The sequence below is a fragment of the Aedes albopictus genome, chromosome 1 (genome assembly GCF_035046485.1).
Source record: "Aedes albopictus strain Foshan chromosome 1, AalbF5, whole genome shotgun sequence".
NCBI classification, from domain to species: domain Eukaryota; kingdom Metazoa; phylum Arthropoda; class Insecta; order Diptera; family Culicidae; genus Aedes; species Aedes albopictus.
In genome coordinates this window covers 333,068,800-333,090,591 of record NC_085136.1, presented here as the reverse complement: position 1 = coordinate 333,090,591, position 21,792 = coordinate 333,068,800, and the positions used below count along the sequence as shown (strand labels likewise).

General features: G+C 40.3%; 1 protein-coding gene across 1 annotated transcript in view; it reads right to left on the bottom strand.

Moving 5' to 3' along the window:
• LOC115264262 (uncharacterized) overlaps window positions 1–21,792 on the bottom strand; it is a 60,983-nt gene that overhangs the window by 25,900 nt on the left and 13,291 nt on the right. Inside the window, exons 16-27 of the mRNA XM_062847380.1 lie at window positions 20,699–21,703; window positions 20,111–20,633; window positions 19,008–20,047; window positions 18,794–18,945; window positions 15,093–18,728; window positions 14,682–15,026; window positions 12,151–12,401; window positions 11,310–11,517; window positions 9,776–10,754; window positions 6,206–9,709; window positions 1,821–6,002; window positions 421–1,091 (exon numbers count right to left, since the gene is read on the bottom strand). The gene's annotated coding sequence lies outside the window, so the exon portion shown is untranslated. The remainder of the gene's footprint in view (window positions 1–420; window positions 1,092–1,820; window positions 6,003–6,205; window positions 9,710–9,775; window positions 10,755–11,309; window positions 11,518–12,150; window positions 12,402–14,681; window positions 15,027–15,092; window positions 18,729–18,793; window positions 18,946–19,007; window positions 20,048–20,110; window positions 20,634–20,698; window positions 21,704–21,792) is intronic.

Here is a 21,792-nt window from a genome sequence, read left to right as displayed (position 1 = left end):
ATCAACCGCAAAACTCGCACACATCACTTTCCACGCTTATAGACCATATTTGAGCCATGGTAGTTTTGCCGGAGAACCATGTTACGATATACAAACATAAATTTCTTCCATCCATATTAAAGGATTGACAACAAGAATTGCATTGTAAACGTTCTGATTAATCGTCCCTCAAACAAATATTTAGGCACTTTGGTTTCAATAAATGAGCAAAGTTTAACTAACGTCTCCTGACTGTTCTTATCTAGTACTTCCAAGAAAAAAAAAACTACTCTCCACTATCTTTGAACAATCGTTGCTCGTGTAATTCTTTGACAACACTTATATGATACCATCGTGTACCGTTCACATTCATTTATCTTTCAAAATGTACACGTAAGTGATGTGTCAGTTTGCAGGTCGTTGACAAACGACTGAACTTACCATGGTACCATTTTCCACTGTCTAATAGTTCTCGTGGTAGTGTTTCGACGCATCACCAGACTTGGAGCCATTGTTCGGAGGATGAGTGTGGAAACCGCAGGTTATTCGAACAAAATGCTGACCCTCGATTTCTTTCGTCACTGCTCGCGCCTTACAGCGAAATTTGACATGCCAGGAGCACTTCCAGTTGGTTGTACTTTGCTTCTGCTTTTCCCGCACGTAGCTGTAATTTTCATGCAGAAGCATTTGGTGACCGCGACGAGTTTTTCCAAAGTATGCATTAGCGAATAGTTCTAAAATGATGAAGAACACAGTTAGCTCCAACAGTCACATAGAGATGTCTACCGCAGTATAGTTATCGATTGAAACACTAAGCAGTACAATGCACAAATGATAACTTTATTTCTTGTCGGAAAACAAATTCACCGTATCGAATCGATACGCTTTTCGGTCGTGGTTGTGATTGGGGTTGGTAATTTTCATCATTTGGCGTCCAATGGCCGTCTTGGTAACGGCTCTGGCGCGACATTTTCGCTTTCCGGCCAGCGAACACTTCCAGTTGCAGCTGTTCCGGGCATCACGATCTTTGATGTAGGCGAAACCATCGTACAGGAGCATCATCTTTCCACGTTGGGTGTAACCGAACTGAGCTGCCCTAAAGCTCGGGGGATCTACAATGGAAAAACAAGGCATTATTTTGGAGCTATTCATTGTTGAGGTATCGTTGATGCCTGCGTTGATAACTTGCAGAAAATTCTAGAAACATCTTTACTCAACATAGGAAACTCAACGGACGCCCATGTAATCTAGAACTACAGATATATTTTTCGCAGGCTTTGTGATATTTTTAGCTTTAACGATCATTTCCCCCCATCAGTATTTCTTGTTAAAACATCATTCTAGCAAGATTATGCATTTGTTTTTGTTTTGAATTCCATGTGATTAATAAAAACTCTTGAATAAAAATAAGTCATTTTGGCAACCTTGCAGTATTTGCAGCGAAGCCAGGGCAGATTCTTATCAATCCAAGAACGTTCGGTGTAGTACTAGATGTGTAGTAATGAGCTGAATTTTTGTATGGTGTAATTCTCCGTTTTAGCAAAGAATTGGTGCAAAAATCGTGGGTAACCATGTAGTTCTTTTCTCCATTTCTTGCAACTCAAACAACGCAGGTATCCAAAGCTTTGCGCAAGCAGCACCAAATTACGCAAGTAATCATTATACCCACGCTTGTTGACCCATTTCATTGCAAAAACGGAGAATTGACCTTCTCAACATACAAAAATTCAGCTCATCACTACAAATCTAGTAGTTCACCGATCGTGTCCTATGAAAATGAAATGATGAAATGACCTATACATATGTTACATAGGCATTGATATTGTTCGCGAAGTTCTCACCTTTTGGTATTTGAGAACTTGCATTCTGCTACTAATGTCCGCCTCGCTAGTATGACTTTGTTATTGATTCGGGTTTGTCCTCCGACTCCAGCTTCTTGCATTTTTAATGATTACGTGCCTTACATCTCTTTTCGATACTCATCCCGACTGTGCGTGTGTTTCTCATGGGTAATCCTCATCATGTGCTTACCGTCGGCGATTTTGGTAATGGCTCGCCCACGACATTTCATCCTTCGGAACAGCGAACACTTCCAGTTGCAAGTCTTCGCCGTTTGGCGGTCTTTGATGAAGCTGTCACGAATTGGTTTGTTACTGAAAGTACAAAAGATCGTTATTGAGATACCAACAGGTGGATCTTCATCAAAACGAGTATCATTAATCAAATCTGCAAATGCGAAAGTTTATTTCAATATAAATAGCAATATATTTTGTACATATATCTCACGATGCAGTACTAGATTCATCTGCTTAGAAATTAAACCGCTAATGACAAGATTTCATTTAAGAATTTTGATAAACTACCTTCGAAAGAAAATTTTCCTCAAAATGTAGTACTAGATTGGCGTGCTCACATTTTCTAATGCAAGAACTGGTAACTCGACAGTGTGAAATGCCTTAGCAATTTGATTTCTGAAATTTAGCAATTTGAATTTACTTCCAATAAATAGTTGCATTTCGGCTAAAAATGTAGTACTTCATTCAACAAGCGTATCTAGTACAAATGCATCAACCGGAACTGAATGTCGGATTCATCGGAGGGTTCAATTTTGTCACTGTCCAACATTTTTTCCGGCCCATGCGAGTGGGCATTGCCAGCCAGCCGAATAGGACATTCACTCGGGCTCTTGGACGTCACACAGGTCGCCCGGCAGGCATACTTGACGTATTTTGAGCAGCGCCAGAATACGTTCTTGTTGCTCTGACGATTTTCCACGTATTTGTACCCGTCGTAGATCAGCATGGTGCGACCTCGCTGCGTTCTGCTGAACTCGATAGCCGGTACGTCCAACGTGTCCATCACCGTCATTGTGGTGGATCCTAAAAATAGGGCGAACCAAACAAATAAGTCAGTACTAATTGGTTTCGATTTGGTTCGCCTTCAGTAGCGCTCTACGACCAACTCCGAAGTCAAAACAAATATTTATAACTAAACTTAAAGATTTATTTTCAGTATCGTTCGACTTTAGTTACACTTTCTATACAGATAGATTGTGTCGACGGCTGTCCGGCAATATCCGATTCCGTATTTATCATAATTTCCGAAAGACGATTGTAGTCGGATCGTTTGAACACTCCGGCCACGTGATTGTGGGGCGTACTGTGGTGAATTTCCCCGTTCAAGGTGTGTAATCGCCCATGACATTTGATCTTCGTGGTGTAATAGATGCAGCGCCAGTACTCCTTCTGCTTCACGGTTTTCTCCTTGACGTAGTAGAATCCATCGCACGACAGCTGTAGCCGACCTTTCTGGCTGCTGCGATAGGTAAGCACCTGGCCATTACTGCTCGTCACGGACAGATGGTGCTTGTACTCTACAAAGAAAGTTGCAAAACTGTAAGTAAAGCGTGAATATTTAAATTTTTCCAAAACGAAGTACTAGAACGGTCGAAGCAAACGCACAGGGATAAAACTATAAAATTTATTTCCAAACGACATGCTGTGATATCGACACGTACTTCTCAATCCAAAACTGTGAACATTTCTTGAGCGATGAAAGCCACCTTGTGACGCTTCAGAGGCGCATGGATGTGCTTTTCCCGGTGAATGACAAAGCGCTCGGGGTTCTTGTAGTGCAATATCCGCGCTGGACATTTGAGCTTGCTGGTGGCCATTGACGAACACCGCCAAACTACTCGCTTGTGATTCTCCGACATGAACAGATACTTGACGCCATCGATAATGATTGCCGGACGGCCTTGGCTCGATTTCGTGAAGTAGATTTCTGAAAGGTAGTAGGTTTGACGGTTAGAAATGGTAAGGACCAAAAGGCGAAATATTATCAAGACAAAACACATGTTATCTTGCAAAAATGTTTATTTGATGCGCTTATTTGGATAAACTCGAGCTGCTGTAGTACTAGAATCAAATGACGTCAAACTTTCGTCGTGATTGTGTCTGTACTTTACAGTGATATTGGACGTGGTCTCATTGATGACGACCATACAAGGACACTTGCATTTATAGTACTGATGACACTTCCAGTAATGCTTATCGTTTCGCTGGCGATTGCGAAAGAACTTCACTCCGTTGACCATCAGCAAGTGAGTGCCACGTTGTGTCGATCTTTGGAACTCAAACTCTGGTCTGTTGATTGGTAGGGCGTATGACGTTGCAGCTAAAATTAGAATCACTCGATTAGAAGACAAGAATGAGATGATCGGCTGAGTGCACTGTCACAATACAAAAATGCGAGAGAATTTCGGTATCATAAACCATTAAATTGTAGATCTTTTGTCATATTTATTTAGTATCACGATCTAATGTTGCCCAACCGTTGCTTCAACAGCTTCAGCGATCCGTACGCGCGAGGCCGCACTACTACTGGATGATTATGATCATTCTTGCTGATGGAGAACTCATCCAACATGGTCTGAATGCGCACTTTGCACCGGTACACCAGGTACTGACTGCATCTCCAGTAGACTTTTTCGCCACGAGTTACATGTTTGTTAAATGTGTGACCTTGGTAACGAAGCTGCAACGTGCCGGCTCTACTAAGGACCATCAGTGGTTGTTTAGAGTCCAGTTCCGTGGCTGCAGAGAAATGTAAACTAGTGATCAGTAGCGGAAGATAGAAAAACATGCAGTACTAGATTAGCAGACGTTTTGTTTGATTTCATAGCATTTATTAATGGGAGACGAATCTTTTCAGGTTGCATTTGTGTCTGTTACAATGTGCAGTACTAGATTAATTATGTCATGGGTTTTGAGTAAGAATAAATCATTTACTTTCAGTTTGACATGCCGATGATCTGCAATAACAGTCTGTGATTATGCGTGCGCAGTACAAGATTATTCGAATGAGCATGTATGGGAGAAATAAGAACGAGGGAGCCAAAAATAAAAAGAACACATGTTTGGTTCAAAACAATGGTTCTCTTTTTTTTTAAATGTACTTTCACCGGAAAGCTACGATAGGATGCTCCGCAGACAAAAGATGAACTCCCTGATTTTTCACGCTACATTTAAAAATTAAAAAATAAATAAAAGCTAGACTTCACTTATATTTCCACCCAGGTATCATCGAAGTCTTTGCTCATCAACGTTTCTTCCAGTCTCGTCAGTTCGGCTTTGCTAAGCTGGCCCAAGTGTTCCTCTGGACGATCCTTATAGTAGTCGCACGTGCAGTCGTCGTTATGTTCGGCCATAATTTTGAGTTGGCCTCCTTTCAACTCGTGGAACATAACCTGGCCGGGACAGTTGTACTCTATGCAAGAGAAGAAGCTCCGGTAAGCTCGTCCCTTTGTTTTCAGATAAATCTTGTTGCGCAGTTTAAGCAACTGTTGTTTAGTACTGACAGCAACGAAGATGGCTGTGAGGAAAGAACGAGATTTAGATATCATTGTGAGCACCTTCAGCGTCGACATTCAGGGAAAATCTATCAACGGTAAACTAGGCAGCTTTATTCCATCATAGTCTTTATTCAACCCTCCTATAGCTGTTGATAAGATTCTGGTTTTTCAGGTTTCTTTTCGGATTTTTTCCCATGCCGTACACCAGTCGCTTCATTGGAAGATGATTGTGATAGGGATTCTTGACCCGCACCATCACGCCATACTCCGTTACCACGGTCGCCTTGCATTTTAGTCGGGCAGCGTGTGCACAGCGCCAATAGGTGCACCTACCGGTCGACGTATTCTTGTGGTAAACGTAGCCCTTCCATACCAGCTGGCGAGCTCCACTAGAAGACAGCTCAAAACGGAAATCCATTTCTAAAAAAAGAGAAATTGGTTATTATTCGAGTTCCGTTGCTTACAATCTTGTTGAACAATATCAGAAAAAAACGAATAGATATGAAAATAACGCATTTAATCCACTTTATCTTTTCATAATAGGTTATGGCAAACGGATTCTAGTACTTCTTTGAACTCTGAAGGTAACAGAGGCGGTTCCGGATGTAGCCCAGCACGAGTGATTCGGAAATTTCGACGTGTTGTTTCTTGAAAACATGCACCACATGTACTGGAAGCAAAAGAAACAAGAATGTTGGAAATATATTCTAGTACTTTTTTTGACGTACACTGAACGTAAGAAAAAAAATGAAGTCCAAACAGATCATTTGACATCCATATTCATAGTTGCCGATTCTGCAAAAAACACATTCATCGTCCACATATCTATGTGTACTCAATAATCTAGTACTTCAACAAAAATAATTATCTTACCTATAACTGATTTCAGTTTGTCCTCATCTAGCGGGACCAAATCGCCGGAATTCTCCGTTCGGGTCACACAGGCCTTTAGCAGTGTTTGCCGTCCGAAAATGACGTCAATCAACCGTGCCGTATAGAGTGCCGCTTTCGGAGTGTAGATATTTACGAGATCTATCGTCGAGATAAAGACGGCGCTGCCGCTGTGCAGTGGAACCATAGTAGACGGCGCCTCAGCTGCCGGACACCCTACGTTCTTCCACTGTTCCAGTGGCGGCTTGACTATTGGACTCGGCGGATGCGTTTGTACCGTAAATGAAATGCCTTGTGATTTGTGCGGTGAAGGTTTCATCGATTCTGGAACTGATATTAAACAATATGTTATTAGAAGCTTTTGGTTGAACTGCTCACTAAAACTGAGAAAGCTGATCAACGCTTGAACTTGTATTCTTAAATAAAGCGGAATTTATTTGATCGTTTTCTAGAAACTGGACGGGTGATTATGTATCCGATAGCGCATTACCGTATCCCCTGGAAGCATTGTTATCATCTGTCCGGGACATTTGTCCACCAGACATCTCCAGTAGGTTTTGTATTGCTTCACCATCTCTCGACGGAACCGGTAGCCCAGAAATATAAGCGAAGGCCTTCCACGTTGGCTCTGGCAGTAACTGATTTGCTCGTTGGCCATCCAACTGTTAGCAATGTCGTGGGCAAGGAACACCTGTTTCTCCAGCGCCCGGAAACCTTGATGATCCCATTCTATAAATAAGAACAGAAGACGCAATTTACTCAACTGATTCTAACTTCTGCTCTGATAACAAAATTATCATGGTCTATAAAATATTCTAAAGGAGATTTATTATGTGGTTCATCATAATCATTCATTATGATACATTTGATCGAAATTGTGCCTCCACCAATCCTAGAACAACTCGGCGGATTCTTTGAAAGGCGGTTCATGATTGTGTACGTGGTACTTAACAATGGTCCCATCGACGGTAGTAACCCTTCCGGGGCACTTGCAAAAAGAAGCACAGCGCCAGTAGCCCTTCTCCTTGCAGCCGCCATTCCGGCGAAATTTGTACCCTCGGAACACTAGCAGCGGGTGCCCACGGCGGCTTCGGATGTATTGCACGGCTTCCGGATACAACTGGTCCCGCAAATCGTTCCGATAGTAGACACTCTGCACTCCGCTCTGGCTTTCGACTAGTGTAGTACTAGATGTGGTGGTAGTAGTCGTTATGTAAGCTACAACGAGAAAAGTTTTCATTAGTTTCATAAGCGAAGTAATAGAATAGAAAGCATGAGTTTGGGACATATCAATCATAATCAGCGATGTAGGTATTGAAGTACTAGAATGTATATTTTTTTATTTTCGCTTCGACTCATGCTTCTTGTGCATCATGGTCTGCTTGTACCACGCTTCCAGATTGATGCTGGACAGATCCGTTTCCTCTAGAATCGACGAGTTGATGCGCTGCTCGTCGTTCGCGTGGCAGTGATTTGTCAGTTTAAGAATCTTATTGCCTTGGCAGACTACGCGACCATTGCACTTGGAGCTCTTGTAACGGATGCACAACCAATAGGAGCGCGTTTTTCGAACCCGTTCGCATCGGTAGATAAAATTGTCAAGGGCCAACAGAGGAGCCCCACGCTGGCTTCTTATGAAGGTCCGACACTCGGCGGCATCATCAGGGGTGAAATCTAAAACTGTACAAAGAAATAATGGTTTTATCAGTACTAGAATCAAACGATGAAAATTTAAATAATCAACGAAAATATGTTGGTTTGTATTGCTTCACGAACATTGATAATTTATTATTGCGATTCAGAGGTAAAAATTCAGCTTAAAAATACATGTTTACAGTTCAACAGGCAAGCCGTAGTCTTCTAATTTAGGCAAAACGTCGATCTTTATCAAACCGATATCCGGGGAGCCGCTGTCCAGCAAAGTAGAACCTCCGGATAAAAAGCTTGAACTGTAAAGCCCACTAGTGAGATAGCTCGGCGGTGGATCCGCCCTGGCTGCATCTAGTACTTCATCAACCATATTGTTACGTCGACTAATCTTGGCTATTTTCTCCGTGTGTGGATCGTGGTTGTGCTGCGTTCCTGTGAGAGCGCTCAGCCTGCCATTCACAATCACGCATCTAGCCCTGCATCGTTCTTCCTTCTTCTTCCGAGAGTAGTTGTGGCACCGCCAATACACCTTGTTCCCTCTAGTACTGTGACAGTTGTACAGGAAGTCATTGATCACCAGACACGGCGTAGACCATGGGCTTTTGATGAACTTCAGCTCCTGCGAGTAAGCACCTTAAAACGCCACAGATAAGCAAACAAACGTATTCTATTAGTATGATTGAAATTATTTATTTATACTCTAGTACTGTAGTGAAACTCGATCGATTTTTTTCAACATGTTTATTGAAACTCAATTATCATAAATACTGTAGTCGGAAATGACGTTTTGCAATCAATATAATAACATTCTAGTACTACAGTGATAGGCATATTTTCATTTCAACATGTTTTATTATGTTTTCATGGATCATACACACTGTATTGATCGAAGACATGCCTTCCATGCAGTTTGGACATTTCTTCCGAATGATTATGCAGTCCGTGAAAGTTTATAACGCGATTGTCTCTAGTAATGCATCGCACCGAGCAGCGGTTTGGGCCTTTCCGATTGCTGGAAAACGTACATCGCCAGTAGGTGGTATTCGTCGCCTCGACCCGTTTGTTGGAGAAGAAAACATATCGTTCATAGATCAGTAGTTTGCGTCCCCAACGACTGCGAACGAACAGCAACTTGTTTGGTTCCTCTTTGATTAGTTCAGGCTCCACCAGACGTTCAATGAGAACTGTAAAGATCGAATGTGAAAATTTTAAATATTTAACGTTCTCAATCACATTCACGGTCTGGTAGCACAAATTTACTTATATCAACTAAATCAAACAGAGAAACGAACATTTCAAAAATTCAACTTTTATTCTGGCGGTGCCACTTTCAGAAATGCATTGCAGTCATCCAATAGATATTCTATCATCTCCGGGGGCATGTGGTCGTGTTCGCCCTTGACACGTTTAATCTGAACGGTGTCCGTCGTTATCCGAGAAGGACAACTTTTCAGCTTCGAACGCCTGTGAACGCACTCCCAGTAGCCCAGCTGTTTCCGTCGACGGTTCAACGTGTACTGATGGCCTTTGTACAACAATAGGGGTTTGCCCTTCCTACTTCGGACGAATTGTACCGCCGTACACTCAATTTTGAAATCTAGAAGAAAAAAAATACATTCATCGATTGTAACTTTGTTTTTGAATAGTTGAAATAAAATTAAGTAAAATGAGGTGATAACAATTAAAAAAAAACATATTTTATTCACTTTTACACCGGTTCACGTATCGTAATTGTGGTAGACACGGCTCCCAGTGAAGATAACGTTTTGTAAGAGATGTGCCCGGAAGCCATGGCCGTTGCTATCTTTATTGTGTCCGGTTCATGATTGTGTTGTACTAGAGGAAAACAAATCATATTAGTAGATTTTGAACTTTTTACAAACTGACACAATCATCACTTACTATTCGAGTTTGAAATGTGCAGTTGATCGCCCACGCTTTTCAGTCGTCCGCGACATTTTTCTACTCGGTTGTGCACACATTCCCAGTAGATGATGTCTTTGTTACGGCCGCATCGACGTAGGTTCGATCGATAGATATACCAGTCGTGAACCAAATGGATGCCTCCCTGTCGACTGGTTAGGAATGTATACACTCGATCCGACGAACCTACGCATTCGTCATCTTTGGGGATCATCTTCGTCGAGGAAGACAGTTCATCTGAAATGGATATTCATTAGGCCCTTGTCAATTCCTTTAGTTAAAATCCACGAATAAAAAAAATGAAATAAGACAAATTCAACCTGCGCAGACTTTTTTCCAGTTTTATTGTCAAAGTTAAATTTTAAATGTAGTACTAGAATGTGTTATTGAGGTGCCGCATAGAACGTATCCGTTCCACTTGCCATCATGTCTCCTATGTGACTCCCAGGTGCTCCATGCACGACTTCCTCGATGGTATCCCGAACGACCAGCTTGTAATCGGTTCCATCGTCGATGACGTCCAGCTTCTGCGACGCCGAAATCGGATCCCTTGAGTAGATGTCCAGATATTCCTCCAAATCTTCCGGGTAGTCATACAGCGGCCGATTCCTGATCTTACTTTCATAGTTCTCATGAGCATGCTGCCGTTTGGCGCGTATCAATTTGTTGAATTTGGTAACGCAAATCGACTTGCAGCGTAACTTCGTAACTTCGATGCACCGCCATGTGGTATTGCCGTTTTGCTGGGTCAATTTCCGATTGTACAGGAAACCCTTGTACACCAATTGGGCATTCTTTTTCTGACTGCGAATGAATTTGATCGTACCGGAGGTGGAAGGTGCACTATGCACCTCGATGGGATCCGGACTTTGGTCAACCGACTTATGGACAAACGTGGCAGAGGATTTCGTTCTATAGTTAGGAATATGCGAAGCTCCAAGGTCAGTCTGAAGGGTACCTACGGAGGAAGGGAAGAAATTCTAAGTTAGACAAATCCGCATGGATAGTCAGTCAAACGTGTACTGTATAATCTTCGGGAGCTTATTATGAAGGAATCAGCAAGTTGTTAAGATGCATCGTAAGTAGATTATAAAAAAAATATTTTATTTCCTCAGTCAATGCAAGGCTTACAAGGATAAAAGGATAAGGTAGATATTAAGATTCGGTTAGATTAACCAGATAAGTTGTAGAAATGAGGTACTGGATTATGAAAACATATTTTTAAATCAATAACGATGAATTAAACGGTATAGAATTTAGTTTCGATGTCTTTTCCACTATCTCTCCATTGGTGAATACGACATGATATCAAAATGGTGTACTAGAACTTGATTGGGACAATTTAACAGATGGTCGGCCAAAAACCTAACAATGTTTCGAAGAATTTTTCGTCGCCCTGGCAATCTCCGTCGCATTTGGTAAACAGGACAAATCAATTGGAACCAAAGGAATCCACGACTTGGAACTCTTTCTTATGGGATGGTCATGGTACAGCTCGCCAAATTTTATGTACCTCTCACCGATTGTAGCGGAACGTGCCTTGCAGTTCTTGCTTATACAAGACCACCAAGTAAGGTGTTTGGTTGTTATCTTCTTACAGAGCCTGTATCCGTGTAGATCGAGTACTTTATTGCCTTTGGCACTCGTGGCAAATGTCAAAACGGTTTCGTACCACTGGCCTACAATAGGCGCTGTCGCAGACTGGAATGGGGTTTGTATGTCTGGAATTGACAAAAAAAAGCTTTATTAGAAAAGTATTAAATACTACAAATATTTGCATGTATTATTTCTTATTAATGTATGTGCATGTAAATGATGTAGTAGATTAATAGTAGTTTACGCAACAAGGTGCAGAATGAAGATTTTTACAGCACGAGTCGTACATTTATCCAACGAGGCTTGCCGAGTTGGATAATTACGACGAGTGCTGTAAAAATCGAGTTCTGCACCGAGTTGCGTACAACGCTTTTTGCAATTTCGTAAATTACCGCTTGAGGTTAATTCTTAACAAAACTTTTCCATCAAACTGAACACTGATTTTCATAGCTTTGTTTAAGAGAATCTGATCATAGCAGGTTATACTGTGCAGTTATCACAATTTTCCAAAACTGCGTCCAGAAAGCATCAAGAAGTTAATCAAAACTGAAAACAGTGCTGTAATGGTTCATTACGCAACGCAAATCAGTGCTGTAATGAACCATTACTGCACTGTTTACTTGGTGTGGGAAATTAGGCCTTTTCCTGTCAGATTTGCGTGAGGTAAACCAGCCTATTACGATGAGAAATTGCAAAAAATTAATTTACAATATTTTGTTTATTTCTTAAAAACTATAGTGATCATCTAAACATCTTACACTGTTGCTAAGCAATCTTGTTTGAACTTGGCAGAAAAGAAGGAGCGATAGGTGCTAGAGGAATCCAAGTTTTAGATAGTTGTGATATAACGTGTCGGGTATGTTTTGTTCAAACTGGACTAGCAAGCTATTCGTTCGCCAGTTCTATACTGACTCAGTATACACATCCATGTAGATTGCGTAACAGCTTGCCTAGGCGACGCGTTGTATGTCGATGGGCATGATCGTAGGCCAGAATTGAGTCGGCATGTCTGGAATAAAAATAATGACGTCATGTTAAATATGGCTTTCGTTCCTGATTTTCAGAATTTTTTTAGTTTTGATTTTCACTTGCCCAAAAGTCTAAGCTACAAACAGAATAACATTCCAGTAAGACTTTTCTTCCTGAAGACTTATAGAACGTCTACTGTATAGTTTATTGAGTCACGTTATTGACAGACCAGGTCGATAATGAGATTCTGTCAGATTTACCAAATATATTGTCGAAATGAGGTACTAGATAACATTAAAACATGTTTTACTCAGTACATTCAAGGTTAAGTATCAGGTATTAGGGATAATCAGCAAGACTATGATGAGTGTGACGGGTTCGATTTCCGGTTGGACCAGGAATTTTTCATTATGGTAATTTCCTTGACTTTCTTGGCATAGAGTATCTTCGTGCCTGCCACACGATAGGGGAAAGTGGGGTAAGATGCCATTTTTCAAACTTTCATCGTTTTCAATGATATATAACCTCATTTCTTAGGCTTTCAAAGTGGGTACAGCAACTAGACAATATTTGTTCGATGCTTCAGCAAAAACATTCATTAAACTATTGCATTTTCATCGATTTTCAGCGATTTAAAAAAATGGTTCGAAAAACGGAAGTGATGCAAAAACGTTATCTGTCATGGGGTAAGATGCCACTTCATGAAAACATTCAAAAATTACGTCCATCTGTTTTCGCACTTTGCGACTCATATAGGGGTGAATCTGTCACGCTTTTTTCGTTTACTCAATACATGGAGTGGCACCCCCTTCTCCGCTAAACGATGGTCGTCATATTTGAATGACCCCTAATATGGATAGCGAAGATATCCAACCATGCGCCTCCATGCGTGCCACAATCTCCTTGGAAACACATGGCTGTTAATAAAATCACCGAAAATCTTAATTGCAAGCACGAAAAACCGAAAGTTGCCAATTTTCATTGGGAAATCAAAAGATTTCCGTGGGTTTGGCGGCCTAGCTTCTAGAAGAATGTTTAATGCAAACAAATATTGACAACATTCACCTATAATAATGATCAAGTCCCATTCAGGAATGATTTTATGAGTTGGGCCATTTTACCCCATCTTGGAATGTTGGACTCTGTTCCCCTACATCCAAAATGGTCATTGGCAGAGGAGGATCTCAATAAGTAACTGTAATTTCCGTCTGATGATTTGTTTCCAAGGGATGCGTCAAACATTTACATTGCTAGAGATGATCTTGCTTCAACCATCGCAATCAAATAATTGTGATGCTTGTGGAGGATGTTTCCGTCATTTGTGCCGGGTGACCATGACTCCCATATCCATTTTAATACAACGTGTTCAATACCCTTTTTTTTACCCTTCTCCCATAAAAACATAAAATGACAAATTGATAAATAGAAATAAATATAATAGGAACAATCTCATCAATAAAAAAAACGCTTCGTCGTTAAGCGACAAACAGCTGGGCTAGAATTTTCTCCCAAATGCAATCGACATCCCGCACGATTTCCTCGATCTAAATGAAGAAACACCGCTTTCGGATAGAAAAAAAAAAACTGTAAATTTGAAACTTGTGCAAAAACTTGTCGTAAGGCCTGACGTGAACAATACGTATGCAATTTAAAACGCTGGGATCTTAAGGGACAATACATTTTCACCACTGGATGGAAGAGACTTCAAAAAAGCCGCATTGACATTTGCGAACAAATATATTTATGTTACTTTAAGGGTCTTTTGCAGTTAGAAGGAATTTCCCAGGCAATTTTGATGCATGGGAAAATCCTTGCCTGAATCGCTTAGGAAACTGTTTTAATTCGATTGCAGTACGCAGTTGCGAAGAAATGGCAATTCTTGTGGAAGTCAGTGCAGAAAGTTTCTGCCAGGAATCGGTCAAGAAATTTGTTGGGCCATTCCTTTTGAACACGAAACTAGGCTTCAAAGCCAATTGGAGAAACATTCCATTAAACAGTACCATTTCATTGTGCAAATCAGTAGGAATCTGTTCAGTAGCAAAAGATTTACGATAACTAGGGTGTGGAGTCATTTAGTCAGGGGAACCTACTGTTGGCACTTTCCACTATGTTTAGTTTCGCACCGTCGTGTACTTATAGCTCAATCAGTTTCACACCACATGGCTAGAGACCAAACGTATTCTGTACAATCAAACCACATGTTACAAAATAACCGAAGTACCCAAAATTGACCCTATGTTATTAAATGTTGCTCTAGAACTTTTGAAATTCGCATCAAAACAAACGAACCGGATAAATAATAGGAAACACATTCACCTACCTTCAATACGTTCAGCAATGCCAACAGAATTTTTCCCAGTTCAGGTACCTCATTGGGGCACACTACCTTAGCACGAATGCAAAACTCAGTGAATTGCGCGAAAAGAAGGTCCCTTTTCTTTGGATACTAGCAGCTGAAGTCAATATTTACGAGCTGATAGCCGGCAGTGTTTTGCAGCGACAGGTATTCATCCCGTAAGTGCTGATAACTCGGCCCCTCGTTCCAATTTGGTGATTATGTGTAAACAAATGGCACTGTACCTAGTTGCTTCCCACCGTTTCTGGACGTTATCGAACTCGTCGTGATGGTGTCGGAACCAGTTCCTCGTCTCCCGGTATGCTATCACTACAATGTTTCAAAAAGGACTTTGTTTACAACAAGCCATTCCACTATCGATCACATAATTCTTACCCGCACCTGATGTGTTGACATCGACTAACGGCTGAGCTGAACTTGCTGATGGCTGCGCTTTTTGCCCAGGTATTGGGCGTACGATAGAGATAATGCAGTGGTAGTTGTGAATCCGGTCGAACAAACATCCTTTGGCTATGCGTCCGAGTCTGATCCTGTTCCCTTTTTTCGTCGTGGTACGATACTGGTTTGTACCCGATGTGCTGAAACGTAAACAAAACAAAACAGTGATAAACAACACGATCGGCGTGCGCGGAGGATTGAAATCAAGAATAACATTTCAAAACATCTCGATAAAATTAGGAATATAGAAAAAATAAAGTGGAAATTGTTGATAAATTAAAATTAGATACTTATAAAGCGCTGATTACGCTATAAAATATTGTGATAGAAGATATGTTTTTTTTTTTTTGTTTTCAAACGTAGTTTGTAGTTAGTAGGATGTTTTGAAAACATATTCATGTTTGTACGACAAAACGCGCAAAATAACGATATTGGAAAAATGCTTTAAAGTTCTGTGGCATAACGGACTAGTTTCTCACGTGTTAATCTGCCAAACTTATTGATGAATTCGTCGACAAGCAGATAAGTGATGAACATACGATCCTTCCTTGAACGGATACTCGTTGTTTTGCAGGCATAATCTACTGCGTTCCATTGCTGCTATCGTGACTGATTTCCGTGTGCAACTTTCGGTGAATCTGATTCTTGGACTCCTTGTAGGTTGCTGCTTTTCAGAGGCGTGAACACCGACCAATCCCTGTGGATTATGAAAAAGCTGTATTGTGAATTTCTCATCTAATTGGTTTCTGAAATTTATATGCGTTGAACATTTCGTCGGAAGCTGTTGGAAGTAGTGCGTACTAGTTTCGACATTATGTTCAACCCATGGACACGGAGGCGGAAGTGAATGGTGCTACTTTGGAAATCGATTTAAAATTTCACATCCGTTGGCTGGAAAGGAAGTTGATAGAGCAAACTTGTAAAATGGAAACTCCGATGTCCTACGGTTGCTACGGCGGTAGAAGTTCTAAGCTAGACTAAGCCACATGGATGAACAGTCGATTAGCACAGCATATTTAATATCTTTTCCACTAGTATTCTTCTATTTCAATCCCGGATAGGTTTTGTTTGAACAGTACCACTAAGTTATTCGTTTGGCTATTTTTTCCTGGCACAGGTTGCCTCGACAACACGTCGTAAATATAAAAAGAAATGATTCAAACTTCTGGTCTACGATGGGCATTATCAACATTTATTATCGACATGTGTAGAAAAATCGAAACAATTTAAAACTATATAAATGACTTAATGACAAATAATCCTATCTTGCCTTATTTTATTCGAAATTCAATTTGAATTTTCAATTGCACAGAAAGTTTAAACTACGAACAGAATAACATTCTAGTACGTCTTTCCTCAAGACTTAGGGAACGTCTAGCGTACAGTCTCCAGAGTCACCTCATGAAAGGACCAGGTAGATGTTCAGCTTCTGTCAGATATACCTAATGAATTCTTTAAATGGGGTACTAGATTATACAGAAATAAAATCAGTTTAATCAAGGTAAGCAAGGATGAGTTAAACGGCTGAGAAGCTAGATGTTGATGTGTTTACCTTTAGCTGACCATTCGTAGACATGGCACTACTCTGTCTACCAATGCAAGGATGCTAATTACTTGATTAGCCAAAATCCTAATCAAGTTTTGAATACTTTTTCGTCACCCTGGCAATCTCTCCCAGTAGACAAGACAGATCGATAGGAAACGGAGGTAAAAACGATTCCGACATCTTCCCTATCGGATGATCGTGGTACAGTTCTTCAAATTGATGTACCTTTCATCGATAGTGGCGGCACGCGTTCTGAAGTTTTTGTTAATACAATACCACCAAGTTAGGTGGCTGGATGTTTTCTTCTTATACAATTTATACTGGTGATACTATGTAAAAAACAGATCTGAATTTTGAAAAACGGACAAATCAAACAGATGAATCAACAGTCATGCTTTGTAGCTTTTGTTCATACAAGACTACCATGTTTGGTGGCTGGATGCTTCCTTATATAGTTTATGTATTCTTATTAATTATGTACAAATTTGATTTCCTTTGAGCTTGCCAAGAACCCATTTGGACTTTTCTTCATCTTCCATTTTTTGGTCATATCTTTTGAACTTGGTAGAAAAGATAAATCGGTAGGTACTAGAGGAATCCACGCTGAAGAACCAGTTTGAATAGGATGATTGTGATATAACTCTCCGAAACTGATGAAACGATCACCGAAGGTAGCGGCACGTGCCAGACAAGTTTTCTTTGAGCAGTACCACCATGTAATTCGTTTGCCAATTCTTATCTGTCTCAGCGTGTAGCCCTGTAGATCCAGTAACAGCTTGCCTCGGCGACTTTTGGTGAACGTAAAATTGGTTTCGTACCACTGCCCTACGATGGGCAACATTGTCGGTCGGACTTGAGTTGGCATGGCTAGAATAAAAAAAAACTCAAAAAAAATCAATGGCTTTATGTTACGTGTATTTATTACACAAGGCGATTTTCACAATTGTTTAGAGAATTACTATTGTATGGTCTCAGAGCCTTATTATGAAAGGAGAAGGCAGATATTGAGATTATGATAAATATTCCAAACATGTCATAGAAATGATGTAGTAGATTGTAAAGAAACTCATTGTATTTTCACAGCCAATTCAAGGCTAACATCTATAAAATAAACAAAATGTTATACTAGAACTAAATTTTGGAAAACAGACAAATCAAAAGGAAACAGATGAGTCAACAACGTCGCAAAGTTCTTTAAATTTGATATTCCTTTCATTATTAAAAGCGGCACGTGTTTTGAAGTTTTTGTTCCCACAGTATGGTTTTTTGTTTTTTGAATTTAGAAAAGATAGATCAGCAGGCACTAGAGTCATCCATGTTTTGGGCGCCGTTTTTATCGGATGATTGTGATATAACTCTCCAAATCTGATGTACTTATCATCGTAGGTAGCGGCTCGTGCCTGGCAGTATCTTTTTGAGCATTGCCACCAAGTTACACGATTGTCAATTCTTTTCGGACCCAGTGTGTAGCCCTGTAAATCCAGTAACAGCTTTCTACTGTGACCTTTGGTGAACGTTAAATTGGTTTTGTACCACTGCCCTACGATGGGTAATGTTGTAGGCTGGACTTGGATCATCGTGCCTGGAATAAAAAAAATAATGATTTGAAACAATATGAGTGACTTTATTTTCAATGTTTCATTCTTTCCAAATTGCTAAAGAATAACTTTAATTATCTCAGAACAAAATAAAATTATAGTATTTCTTTCATCAAGACTCCATTTCAGAGAACAAGCGATTTTTCACGAAAGCTCCAGTTATATATTTAGATTCTATCAGATATACCAAATATGTCGTCGGAATGAGTATGCAAATTTTATAGGAAACAGTATTTATGTTTATATTCTGACTTGATACTTCTGGACTTCTTTCTGATTAGCTAGATCATTACACATTACACGTCCTTTCCAAAATTCTCTTTTTCCTGGCACACTTGTTCGAGTACCGTCTGCGTCCAATCTTGAAGACAGCTTTCCTCAAATCACTATGAATCTTTTCCATTGACACTCCGTGAGAACTCCAAGCATCTATGGCAAAATAAAGCTTGTTAGAATATCAATTTCACCGAAAAAAAAGCATATCTTAAACATACCGACCATACAATCTGTGAAAATGCTGTAGTTCATCATAGCCTTCCGCGGGCACTGATCGCGATCGAGCCCTCTCCAGTTGTGCCGCAACATGGCCTCATCAGTAAAACAGTTTCCAAAACATTCCTCGATTCCGCTTGCACAGATAGTTAACCTAGAATAGATGTAAACACTCTAGTACTTCACTCCCCTCGGTTTCGCACATAGGACACATACAAACTGCTCACGAATACTCGGATTTCGCTGCACCATCAGTTCGAGGCGCTCGATGTCCTCCTCGCAGGACAGGGGAAACGTGAAACCGTTAACTCTTACGGGCTTTTTCAAATCTTGGTCGGATCCTTTCCGAGCGAGTTGGCGATCGTCGGCGGTTCTGATCCCGTTTCAGTTGACGCAGGGTGGTCTTGAGTTGCGTTGCTCGATGTGCCATTGTTTCTGCAAAATTTAAGGAAGTTTTGGAGAAGTTGAAGATCATTCTCTAAATATTGGTTTATAATGCCTTGACATGGACATTGACTGCAGACAGAACAACTGTCATTGAAGAAGGAATATTATGGTGAATGATTGTTTGGTTGGTGGCTCTTCTCTTACATTCCAACTTCATGTATTCTTACATTTTTTTTTTCACTGTTTTATTTCAAAACTATTTTTATCAGGCCCTACGTAACCAGTAGCACTTGACTTGCCTCTTATCAACTGAGTGTCCCTTTAACTCTTCCAGAAATAATAGAAGGATTTTGACCTGCCATTGCATTCCCGAAGTCTTGTCCACTAGGATAACTGGAACCCCAATTGGAGAATTTCAAAGCTTAATTGTAGAATCTTGTTTTTAAGTGCTACATTAAAACTATCCGTGTTATTCTGTTAAATTCCTTGAATGATGTTTTGCGTTTCAGAGAGAATTATTCAAATGATATGCCCAATGCCAGACTACATAAGATGCAGTACTAGATCAAGCATATCACTTATCCTATTACAGCCTCCATTCACACACCCAACAACGCGTTCGTTATTTCTCTTCCTTCACAAAACAATGCTCGATCGGTGGCAGTGGCACCTGTTGCTTGGGGGGCTGCTGACTTTTCCTCCTATCTGGCAACACTTGCCTCGGAGGAGGAGCGTACAGCTCTTTCAACCGTGCGCACTCTCCGGGCCGACGTCGCTCCATTATAATCGGATGGTTGTGGAAACCACGAAGTTTTATGGTTGGTTTCTCGCCCTGCTTGCAGCGGACCGTCGAAGCACGAGCTGTGCAACTGGGGATTAAGACTAAATGATGTAAATTTCACTATAGTAGTTTAACTGTGGATTATTCTTACCTTAAAACTCTGTACTGATTACATGACCAGTACTGAAAGTCGCCGTGTAGTTTGCCTCGCGTGTAGAGATATCCGTTAACGTTCAGCTGCGTTTTACCACGTGCGCTTATGACGAATGAAATATCTGCAATGTTTATGATTGCTTATTAGATAATGTTTAAGATTAGTTGATACAAGGCACGCATCACAAGAGAAAAAAAAAATCATAAATTTGTCAGTGTACATATATTAGTGACTTGGGCATCTTGAAACATAGCTACGGTCAAAACTGTAGTACTAGAACGTCGAGATAATACACAGAAAAATAATTCAGTTTTGCTTCTTTTTCGTTTTGGAAAGGGCAAGACGACGAGGCTCCACATCTGGCAACACTTTCCGTTCGCGGTCGTACTGCTCCTTCAGCCTGGCATATTCCCCGGGTCGGCGTCGTTCAGCGATAATTCCATGATTGTGAAAGCCGCGCAGTTTGATGGATGGCTGTTCTCCTGCCTTTTTACGTCCAGTATTAGCACGAGCTGTGCAGCTAGAATGATGGAAAAGTGTCAAAAGCATTAATAATGATACTTTGAACAGTTCAGAAGTTTCTACCCAAGAACACGGCGCTGATTGCAACACCAGTACATGGCGTCGTCGGTTGTCTTGTCACAACTGTAAAGATGACCGTTTACGCTAAGTTGAGTTTTTCCCCGGCAGCTCATGACGAATGAAATGTCTAAAAGAAAACGTGAGGATCGTTAGACAAATAAAACCAATCTACGATCAAATGTAGTAATAAGATACGATAGTTACATATTGTTTCATGCCACTTTTGTACAAAAATTAAAAAAACTTGCAGCCCTGAAAATTATTTTTTAGCAATAAAATTCATTCTTTTGTGTTGAGAAATATGAAACAAAACTAGCAAATTTTCTAAATGATAAACCATGACATTTTGCTGGCAGTATATTTTCAGAGTTGCCAAATTTATTTTTTTGTTTATTTTCGAGTACTGAAATATTACGACAACAAACAAAATACAGAACGAGGTGGTTTCATCGAACAGAAAAAAATCATCAAGAAATAGTTGTCATCTAAAACAATTGCATAATACTTAATAATGCTTAATAATTTTCTTTCAGACTAGATTTTTACATCATTCCTACTTTTATCAAGGTTGTAAAGTAGTATTTAGACCTCATTCTTCAGATTATTGGAGATCTTATATTTTAAAAAAATATGGCGTCAATACAACTAATACATATCACATTCAAGAATCTTCAACTTGCAATTTTGGATTCAAGGATCTTGTTTCGAGCATATAGTAAATCAGATGACAATCGTGATAAAAGTGCTAAGCTTTGCGCTTGTGCTTGCGACTTATTTTAGGACACTCCGTTGTCGGTGAATGGTTGTGATCATTACAAAACTGCGATACTGCTCCATTAGAAGTGATTGTTGTAACCCGTGCCGTACAATTCATCCTACGCCACATAGTGCAATACCAACGGATGCAGTGCTTCTTTGTCCTCCGTTTGCAGAAGTGGTATTCCTCGTATTCCAATTTTTGGACTCCCTTATCGGTACAAAAGTATCGCATGGCGTTGACTTCGTTACCTGAAAAATAAGAGTTATTTCGTTGGTGAGATTTTGCTTCTGTGATACTGATGATTGTCATTTGGAAACCTTCTGAAGTTTTTCTGGTA